The sequence below is a fragment of the Branchiostoma belcheri genome, unplaced genomic scaffold (assembly GCF_001625305.1).
Source record: "Branchiostoma belcheri isolate BF01 breed outbred unplaced genomic scaffold, Haploidv18h27 scaffold229, whole genome shotgun sequence".
Classification (NCBI taxonomy): domain Eukaryota; kingdom Metazoa; phylum Chordata; class Leptocardii; order Amphioxiformes; family Branchiostomatidae; genus Branchiostoma; species Branchiostoma belcheri.
The window spans coordinates 288,327-297,122 of NW_017803813.1; the positions used below are offsets into that span (position 1 = coordinate 288,327).

At 47.3% G+C, this 8,796-nt stretch overlaps 1 pseudogene across 1 annotated transcript; it reads left to right on the plus strand.

The window, feature by feature from the left end:
• The first annotated feature begins 30 nt into the window (after positions 1 to 30).
• On the plus strand, positions 31 to 8,792 carry LOC109470520 (annotated as a pseudogene). The gene is made up of 20 exons (XR_002140266.1): positions 31 to 290; positions 567 to 710; positions 1,840 to 1,996; positions 2,193 to 2,220; positions 2,381 to 2,579; positions 2,750 to 2,813; positions 2,947 to 3,048; positions 3,275 to 3,517; positions 3,729 to 3,997; positions 4,214 to 4,384; positions 4,501 to 4,816; positions 4,982 to 5,058; positions 5,455 to 5,645; positions 6,020 to 6,289; positions 6,466 to 6,721; positions 7,032 to 7,177; positions 7,393 to 7,578; positions 7,752 to 7,838; positions 8,042 to 8,187; positions 8,330 to 8,792. The product of XR_002140266.1 is annotated as a myosin-7-like (transcript).
• The last annotated feature ends 4 nt before the right edge of the window (positions 8,793 to 8,796 follow it).

Genomic DNA, 8,796 nt, shown 5'->3' on the forward strand with positions numbered 1-8,796 from the left:
ACCAGCTTCTCTTGTGTCTCTCCCGTGCAGCTCTGTCGGCGTGCCACTCCTTCCTTCTTCTGTAGCCAAGAGGAACCCGAGCAGCCAAGATGCCGCCCAAGCAGGACAAGATTTCCGACGACCCTCGGGTCTACATCTACGGCGACACCAAGTTGCTGATGGAGCTCCGCTCCGCGCCTTACGATCCCAAGAAGAACGTCTGGGTCCCCGACGATAAGGAATGCTACATCGCCGTGGAGGTGAAGGAAGAGAAGGGCGACAAGGTCGTGGTGCAGCTGCCGAAAGGCGCCGTAAGTACAAAAAATACTCGAAATTGACATCACATCATCGTACAATGCAGAACAAGCTTTACGACTGGAATAGTCACATGTGAAATGTACATTGTGCTTCATGCTTGTTCGCTATTTTCCTGCTATATGACCCTATTGGGCAATAATTTATTTATTCATTGTATGATTTGCAATAAACTTTTGTATTGAATTGTTGTAAAGGATCTTTTTCTTTGCCTCTTCAAGTGTACAAGAATCAACGTTTGCTTTAAACTCCACTTTCTTAACCCTCTGTAGACCAAGGACTTCCCCAAGGACAAGTTGGTGATGATGAACCCCTCCAAGTTCGTCTGCTGCGAGGACATGGCCAACATGACCTACCTGAACGACGCCTCTGTGCTGGCGACCCTCAGGGACCGTTACGCCAATGGCCTGATCTACGTAAGTCACTAATTCATACTTGCAAGATTTATTGTAGCGTTTTCACAGTCTGTAAGATGATGCGACGATTAGCAGATCCATTTTTATGTATTTGATGGGCGGGCCTAAAAAATGTGTTGACAGGGGGTTTGAGTTCTGCTAAAACAACAGTAAAAGAATGCAAACAACTTGGAACTAAAACCGGGGGTAATGGTTGAGTACAAAACGATAGAGACAGACGCACGGGACGAGCTCCAGCTAGTTACATTTGCTTGGACACGAATGTACTAGTAAGCTAAGGGCCAGTACACTTGGTTTACGACAGAAAATTGAAGGCACCGTAGAGACACCATTGGATGTTCTCTACAACATGCAGCTGCCTTGTAAAGGAAAGTGTTCTTCACTATTTGTACACGATCAGAACTGTCAAAATCTCGATAAAGAAAACCGCCACAAAAATCGCACACCCAATGCGCGGTTAGAACAATGTCACAAAGTCAAAATCAAATTAAATAAGGAAAACGAGAGACGAATTGTGGACAGCTCAGCAGATATACGCAACCATGTCTAATTATGGTAATGGGGTCGATTACTGTTGGTACAAGCCACGAGCGCGCGCGACTTCCAAAACGGGAACAAGACAAACACGCAGCCGGGCACGCGCTCAGGGCGGGCGGTTCAAACGGGATACGGACCTGTCAATTACATGTCAGCTAACATAGCAAGAATGCGGGGGGGGGGTAGGATGTGGCGCTAGAGTAGACCACTGGGAAAACAGAAATGATAGGATAACCATTAGTGATCGTACAATTCTTATCGTCTGCCAAACATGAAAATGAACTCTAATATAATAACATTTTCAGTACATTTCCATACATTTTCTGACTTTTGGAATTCTACTGCTGTCCCAGGAATGAGTTTGCTTTTCCAAACTCTCGTACAAACAAAACAAACAAACAAGGCATGTGTCCAGCCAGAGTCGAGACCATAAGACTTAACATTGCAAGCCTCAAAGTTATTCTACAAACTAAGGTTCATTGAGTCACCGGTGAAGGGTTTACATCAGAAACTGTTACAACAAACTTAAAGAGGCGTGCGTTGACTTTGAATTGTTCTTTAACTCCTTAAATGTTTCGTTTCCCTACTCCAGACCTACTCCGGGTTGTTCTGCGTCGTGATCAACCCCTTCAGGCGCCTCCCTCTCTACACGGAGGAGGTTGTTGGCATGTACCGTGGCAAGAGGCGTCAGGAAGTGCCGCCTCACTTGTTCTCTGTGGCTGACAACGCCTACCAGAACATGTTGATCGGTAAGACTACTTGGACGTATTGTCCAATGACAAAAACGATATCGGAACAAAGATCTAGGTCGCTAAAGGCAAATTTGACGACATCCTACGTGTTTGTGACATCCACTCTGCTGTGTTTTGCTTTTTTTTTCATTTTTAAATTCTTAGTCAATCTCACGATTTCTATCTTTCTCTCTTTTACCGTCCTGCCGTACAGACCACCAGAACCAGTCTATGTTGATCACGTAAGTATCTATTCCCATAGATGCCATTTCTCTCAATGTAGCCTAGGACACTAGCAGGGCTCACGAAATCATTATCGATAAGTGTGGTGTTTATTTTGTACGTACTTGTATTGTAATTGGGTAGACTTTGCTAATTTGACAAACAACTATTTGACCACAGTGGCGAGTCTGGTGCCGGTAAGACTGAGAACACGAAGAAGGTTATCTCCTACTTCGCCTTGGTCGCTGCTCTGGGAGGCCCCAAGAAGGCCGAAGAAGAGAAGAAGATCACCCTTGAGGACCAGATCGTGCAGACTAACCCTGTACTGGAGTCCTTCGGTAACGCCAAGACTGTCAGGAACAACAACTCCTCCCGTTTCGTAAGTACATATGTTAAAATGTGTGTACCGCGTCGTAAAACGTTACGTTCTAGTCGCATAGACAAAGTAATGTCATTCTAACTGCCTTGTCCTTTATCACAACTTGCTGCTACCCACCGCTGGGTGGCGTTGCTGCAACAAACATGACATTCTAATCCGTCTTCTTCCAGGGTAAATTCATCAGGATCCACTTCAACACCAAGGGCAAGTTGGCTGGTGCCGACATCGAGTCCTGTACGTATACAAACCATCACTCTTTGAATTTGTCCTTTGTATTCCACACTCATTCTTCTCAGCCATCACCTTTTAGAGACAAAATATATTGAAGGCCTTGTCTTGTTTGCTAAGTAACTTCTGTATCCTCCAGATCTGTTGGAGAGGGTGCGTTTGGTCGAGCAGCTGCCTGGTATGGAGCGTGGCTACCATATCTTCTACCAGCTGCTGTCCAGCGGCCTGAAGGAGGTCACAAGTAAGTTAACCTTTGTTAACGAATCATGAACGTGTCCAAGAAGTCGTCGTGTAGACATAGACGATAATTTATCCGCCTTTTGGAAGTTGTCGCAGATCCGGAGGTGTGTTCTGTCGTAGATTAGCTAACAGAACAATGGGACAGCGTACAAGTATGTAACGGCCCCCTGCTTTTTATATAAGACATCCTGGAAAGTACAAACACGTTCTCTCACCATGCATTTCAGAAATGATCATGGTGAACGAAGACGCCCATGAGTACAAGTTCTTGGAGAAGGGTGAGAAGACCATCAAGAACGTGGACGACAAGGAGGAGATGCTGTTGACGGACGAGGCCTTCGACGTGCTGGGCTTCACCCAGGACGAGAAGACCAACATCTACAAGCTGACTGGTGGTCTTCTGCATTTCGGCAACATCAAGTTCAAGTCCAAGCCAAGGGAGGAGCAGGCCGAATGCGACGGCACTGAGTGTAAGTTTTAATCACGAACCTTAAGTTCTTTTGTGACTATCTTTGACAGTGGCATTCACAGTAAGATACATGTTTGCTAAAGCTGCTGACAAAGTGACCATCTTTTCGCCATCGGAAAAGACCCACTTAAAAGAGTGCGAGCGTTAAGTAGAATAAAGTGATCAGAGTGAGCGAGTAAGTCTGATCTTGTACCTATCCAATCTCTACTCAGCTGCCGACAAGATGTGCTACCTGTACGGCCTGAACAGCGGTGAGCTGCAGAAGGGTCTGCTCAAGCCCAGGGTAAAGGTCGGCAACGAGTGGGTGGCAAAGGGCCAGAACTGCAACCAGTGCACCTACGCCGTCAGTGCTCTGGCTAAGGGCGTGTTCGACAGGCTCTTCAAGTTCCTGGTCAAGCGTTGTAACGACACCCTGGACACCAAGATGAAGAGGGAGAACTTCATTGGTGTGCTGGATATTGCCGGCTTCGAGATCTTCGACGTAAGTAAATATTTTGAGATTATGCACCAAACTATGAAACTAATGTTCAAGAACTTGAGAAATAATATAACAGACCTAACAAACATACAAGAATGAGTCATGGGTCTATCTTTATATCAAGATACACCACTGAAGGTAAGCCTTCACTACAGGCTTGTAGTACAAGAACAATAAACGAACCAGTTTAATCGTTTAACGACTATATTCTTTCCACAGTTCAACAGCTTTGATCAGCTGTGCATCAACTACACCAACGAGAAGCTGCAGCAGTTCTTCAACCACCACATGTTCGTACAAGAGCAGGAGGAGTACAAGATCGAGGGAATCGAGTGGGAGACCATCGATTTCGGTATGGACTTGGCCAAGACTCTCGCCCTGATCGAAAAGGTGAGTAAAAGACTAGGATTCATTGTGGAAGTGATTCTTTAATACAAATATTTCCTCTACCTTTGTTTGCGTGGTGAACCTGGCATGTGAGTCTGACGCTTCTTCTCCCTTATCAGCCCCTGGGTATCCTGGCCATTCTGGAGGAGCAGACTATGTTCCCCAAGTCCAGCGACAAGACCTTCATCGACAAGCTGCGTGACCAGCACTTGGGCAAGCACACCAGCTTCTTGAAGCCAAAGAAGCCCAAGATCCCCAAGTACGAGGGTCACTTCGATCTGGCTCACTACGCCGGCAACGTGACCTACAACATCTGCGGCTGGCTGGAGAAGAACAAGGACCCCATGAACGAGACTGTGATCGGTTGCTTCAAGAAGTCCAACAACGAGCTCCTGAAGGATCTCTACGCAGACTTCCTGACTGCCGAGGATCAGGGTTAGTACTTACTTCGTTAAGTTCTCAAATTGGACTTTGATAACGGCACCCTTCGTGCCTATGCCTTTGAGTCCTGGTTTTCCGGATCCGTTTTTCGTCTCTAGTCTAAGTTTGGCTTGGTCTATTGGGAACAGGAACTTACACACATATTTGTAATCTTTGTAGCTGCTGCCCAGAAGAAGTCTGGCGGCGGTGGCAAGAAGAAGGGCGGAGCTCTGCAGACCGCCTCTGCCACTCACAGGGTAACTATCACCTTTTTTTGTTATTCCAACATTTCATGACAAGACCTTATGACGGCAAACTCAAGTTATATCAACTTATTTTATGCCGTCAACAACTCAGATAGAGGACAAATACGGAACAGGACAATACTCAGTTTCACCTGAATTAAGTCAGCAAAGTCGTGTAAAGTGCCTTTTCCAAGGACACAATATCGGTAGCATGTCAGACTCGAGCACTCTACCACAATTTTGCACAAATGGAACCCACATACACATATCACCGTTTTGAACTTTAAATTAAACCTTAAAACTTCTGATGTTCACTGGTGTTTATGGATGTGTCACGCTATTTGATTCTTGGAAACCGACATCGTCCTAAACTTTTCTGATTTTTACTCTTTCTCTGCCCGAAAACAGGACCAGCTGGCTAGGCTGATGGCCACTCTGCACACCACCTACCCCCACTTCGTGCGTTGTCTGATCCCCAACGAGCTGAAGACCGCAGGCATCTTGGACGCCACCTTGGTTATGCACCAGCTGACTTGCAACGGTGTACTCGAGGGTATCCGTATTTGCCAGAAGGGCTTCCCCAACAAGATGGTCTTCAGGTACGACATTTTGTTTTGGTTTATATTTTTTGTCTTCAATGTCTTTGTGTTCATCTGGGTTCAATTTTAAAACACCGATCCAACATTAATACAGTTTTAAGTACATAGTGTTGCCAACATCACAATTATTATGAGTAAGGTAACTGCTGTCATGACTATCATAATGATTGTGTGGCCAATGATCACTTAGCTGAAACTCACTTGCTGAAACACAGAATTTCACTTGCCTCATTTCGTTTGGTACATGAACAAGTTATCACTGTCCTTGGTACTGAATGACAGTCACACTGACAGCACTGTTCTTGGTACTGAATGTCAACACTGTACTACTTTCTAATCCCATAAAACACGAACACCGATCTCTTCCACAACAGGGAGTTCAGGCAGCGCTACAAGCCCGTGGACCCCGTCATGGCCAAGGAGGTTCAGGACGACCGCGAGTGCTGCGTCAAGCTTCTGGAGGTGTCTGGCCTTCCCAGCGACGGCTACGGCGTGGGCAAGACCAAGATCTTCTTCAAGGCCGGCCAGGTCGCCAAGCTTGAGGACATCCGTGACGCTAAGCTGTCCGTCATCATGACCACCATCCAGCAGCGCATCCGTGGCAAACTGCAGCGTCTCGCTTACGAGAGGCTCAAGGAGCAGAGGTAACCCATCAAGTCTCTTCAGGCTAAGCACAATACGCCAAGAATGGCAGAAAGCTTACTTCCAAAACCCGGCGTTCGCGCAGACTCTTGTGTGATACATTTGTTCTACAGTTTCATATTTCCAGCGCCATTCTACCAAGGTTCACTACTTGACGTGTTTGTGTGTTGTATTCCAGGGCTGCCCTGAAGATGCTGCAGCGTAACGTGCGTAACTGGATCAGCCTGCGCACCTGGGAGTGGTGGAAGCTGTTCTGCACCATCAAGCCCCTGCTGTCTCAGTCCCGGGCAGATGAGGAGCTCCGTGCCAAGGAGGAGGAGCTGACAGAGCTTAAGGAGGAAGTGGAGAAGGAGGAGACCACGATGGCTGACATCCAGCAGAAACTGACCGTGGCCGAGCAAGAGAAGAACGAGCTCGCCGCTCAACTGTCTGCTGTAAGTACCGAAAAGGCTCCCACCGTGCAATATGTAGCAGTAACGCAGTTGGGGATAGAAAACTACTAACCTTTATGGTAACGTTACGACATGGTAACGTAAGTAAATAGTAGAGGGGATTCATTCCTCAAGCTAACTCAAGACATCTCGCACACGCAGTCGTTTCCCAGTAAGACATCTGGAGTCGCATAGTTCCCGCTTAGAATATCTATTCAGCCTGTCACACTAACGTAAGGATATGACAGTTTCAACATTTTGGGTGGTTCTTGGCCTTACAGCGTGTTCATTTTCACTTGAATCCTCTTTCCAGGAACAAACCAACACGGGTGACATCGCCGACAGGGCCGAGAACCTCATCAAGACAAGGCGGACATGGAGCAGAAGATCGTTGACTACAAGGAGCTTCTGCAGGAGGAGGAGTCCAAGAACTCCGAGCTCAGCGCCGCCAAGCGCAAGGTATTTCCCTGCTCTTTGTGTTTCTTCTCTGAGTAAAAATCCTGGATGGTACATGATATAGTGCGCATTGTAGAAATCTCGTGCCAAATTTAGACATTACAAACTGCTATGCCACATGTTCATTCAAACAAGATGGTCTTTTATGACCATAAGGATAATTCACATCCGAATCGTATTGCCTCGTTCACTCACTTTCCTCCTTAACTTCACCATAGGTCGAGGGTGAGGTGGATAACCTGAAGAAGGACCTGGAGGAGCTGGAGAAGACTCTGCAGAAGGTGGAGAAGGAAACTCGCGGTGTGGAGAACAGGGTTCGCACCACCTCGGAGGAGCTGGCAGCCCAGGAGGACCAGATCGCCAAGCTGTCCAAGGAGAAGGCTAAGCTGGAACAGCTCAACGCCGTACGTATGATTTCTTCGGAGTGATTGAAGCTGATTCTGATTGAAGAAAGTTACAAGATCTTACGTTCTGACGGACTGACCAGTATTGACGTCCATTTCGGTTCGGTTCAAGGCCTGGAATTTTTATCGAAGTATCTTGAAATAACAGATATGTTTATTTTAACCGAATACAGACCACCCTGGAGGATCTGCAGAAGGAGGAAGACAAGGTCAACAACCTCAGCAAGCTCAAGGCCAAGCTCGAGCAGAACTTGGATGACGTAAGTATTGAATTTTTAAAATCACCCCCCCCCCCCAATATCTAGCTTTTTGTCACCATGCAGGTACCAAAACGCATGCCACCATTTGGAAGAATATCCTCCTCCCATATTTGAAAGTTAAAATGGTAGCCCCGATTTCATTTTTTTAACTAAATATGCCCTATGCCATCGCCGTTAAAATCGAGCCACTCTTCTAACTTCAGCTGGAGGAGAACCTGGATCGCGAGAAGAAGGCGCGTGCCGAAGCCGAGAGGCTGAAGAGGAAGCTGGAGGGTGACCTGAAGGCCGCACAGGAGACTTTGGGAGGTCTGGAGAACGAGAAGGCCGACCTGGAGGAGCGCATCAAGAAGTATGCCCGCAATTATCCAATGCTAACAAAAAGTAAAAAAAAATATATGGAGTTAAACATTGATAACAGTCGGGTTTGATTTTCATTAATAGTCCTAAGATATCTCCCTCATATATCTTTTCCATTTCCCTGATTTTCACAGGAAGGAGTTCGAAATCAAGGGCCTTGAGGCTAAGCTGGAGGATGAGCAGGGTCTTGTCACATCTCTGCAGAAGAAGATCAAGGAACTGCAGGGCCGCATCGAGGAGCTTGAGCAGGAGCTCGAGGCCGAGAGGAACGCCCGCGCCAAGGTCGATAAGCAGAGGGCTGACCTGGCTCGCGAGCTCGAGGATCTGGGAGACCGTCTGGAGGAGGCTGGTGGCGCTACCGCCGCCCAGGCTGAGGTCAACAAGAAGCGCGAAATCGAGCTGCAGAAACTCCGCCGCGAACTGGAGGAGTCCAACATGCAGCATGAGGCCACCGTCGCTGCTCTAAGGAAGAAGCTGTCCGACGCCAGTGCTGAGCTGGGCGAGCAGGTAGAGAACCTGCAGCGCGTCAAGGCTAAGCTGGAGAAGGAGAAGACCACCCTCAAGATGGAGGTGGATGACCTGGCTACCAACGTCGAGGCCA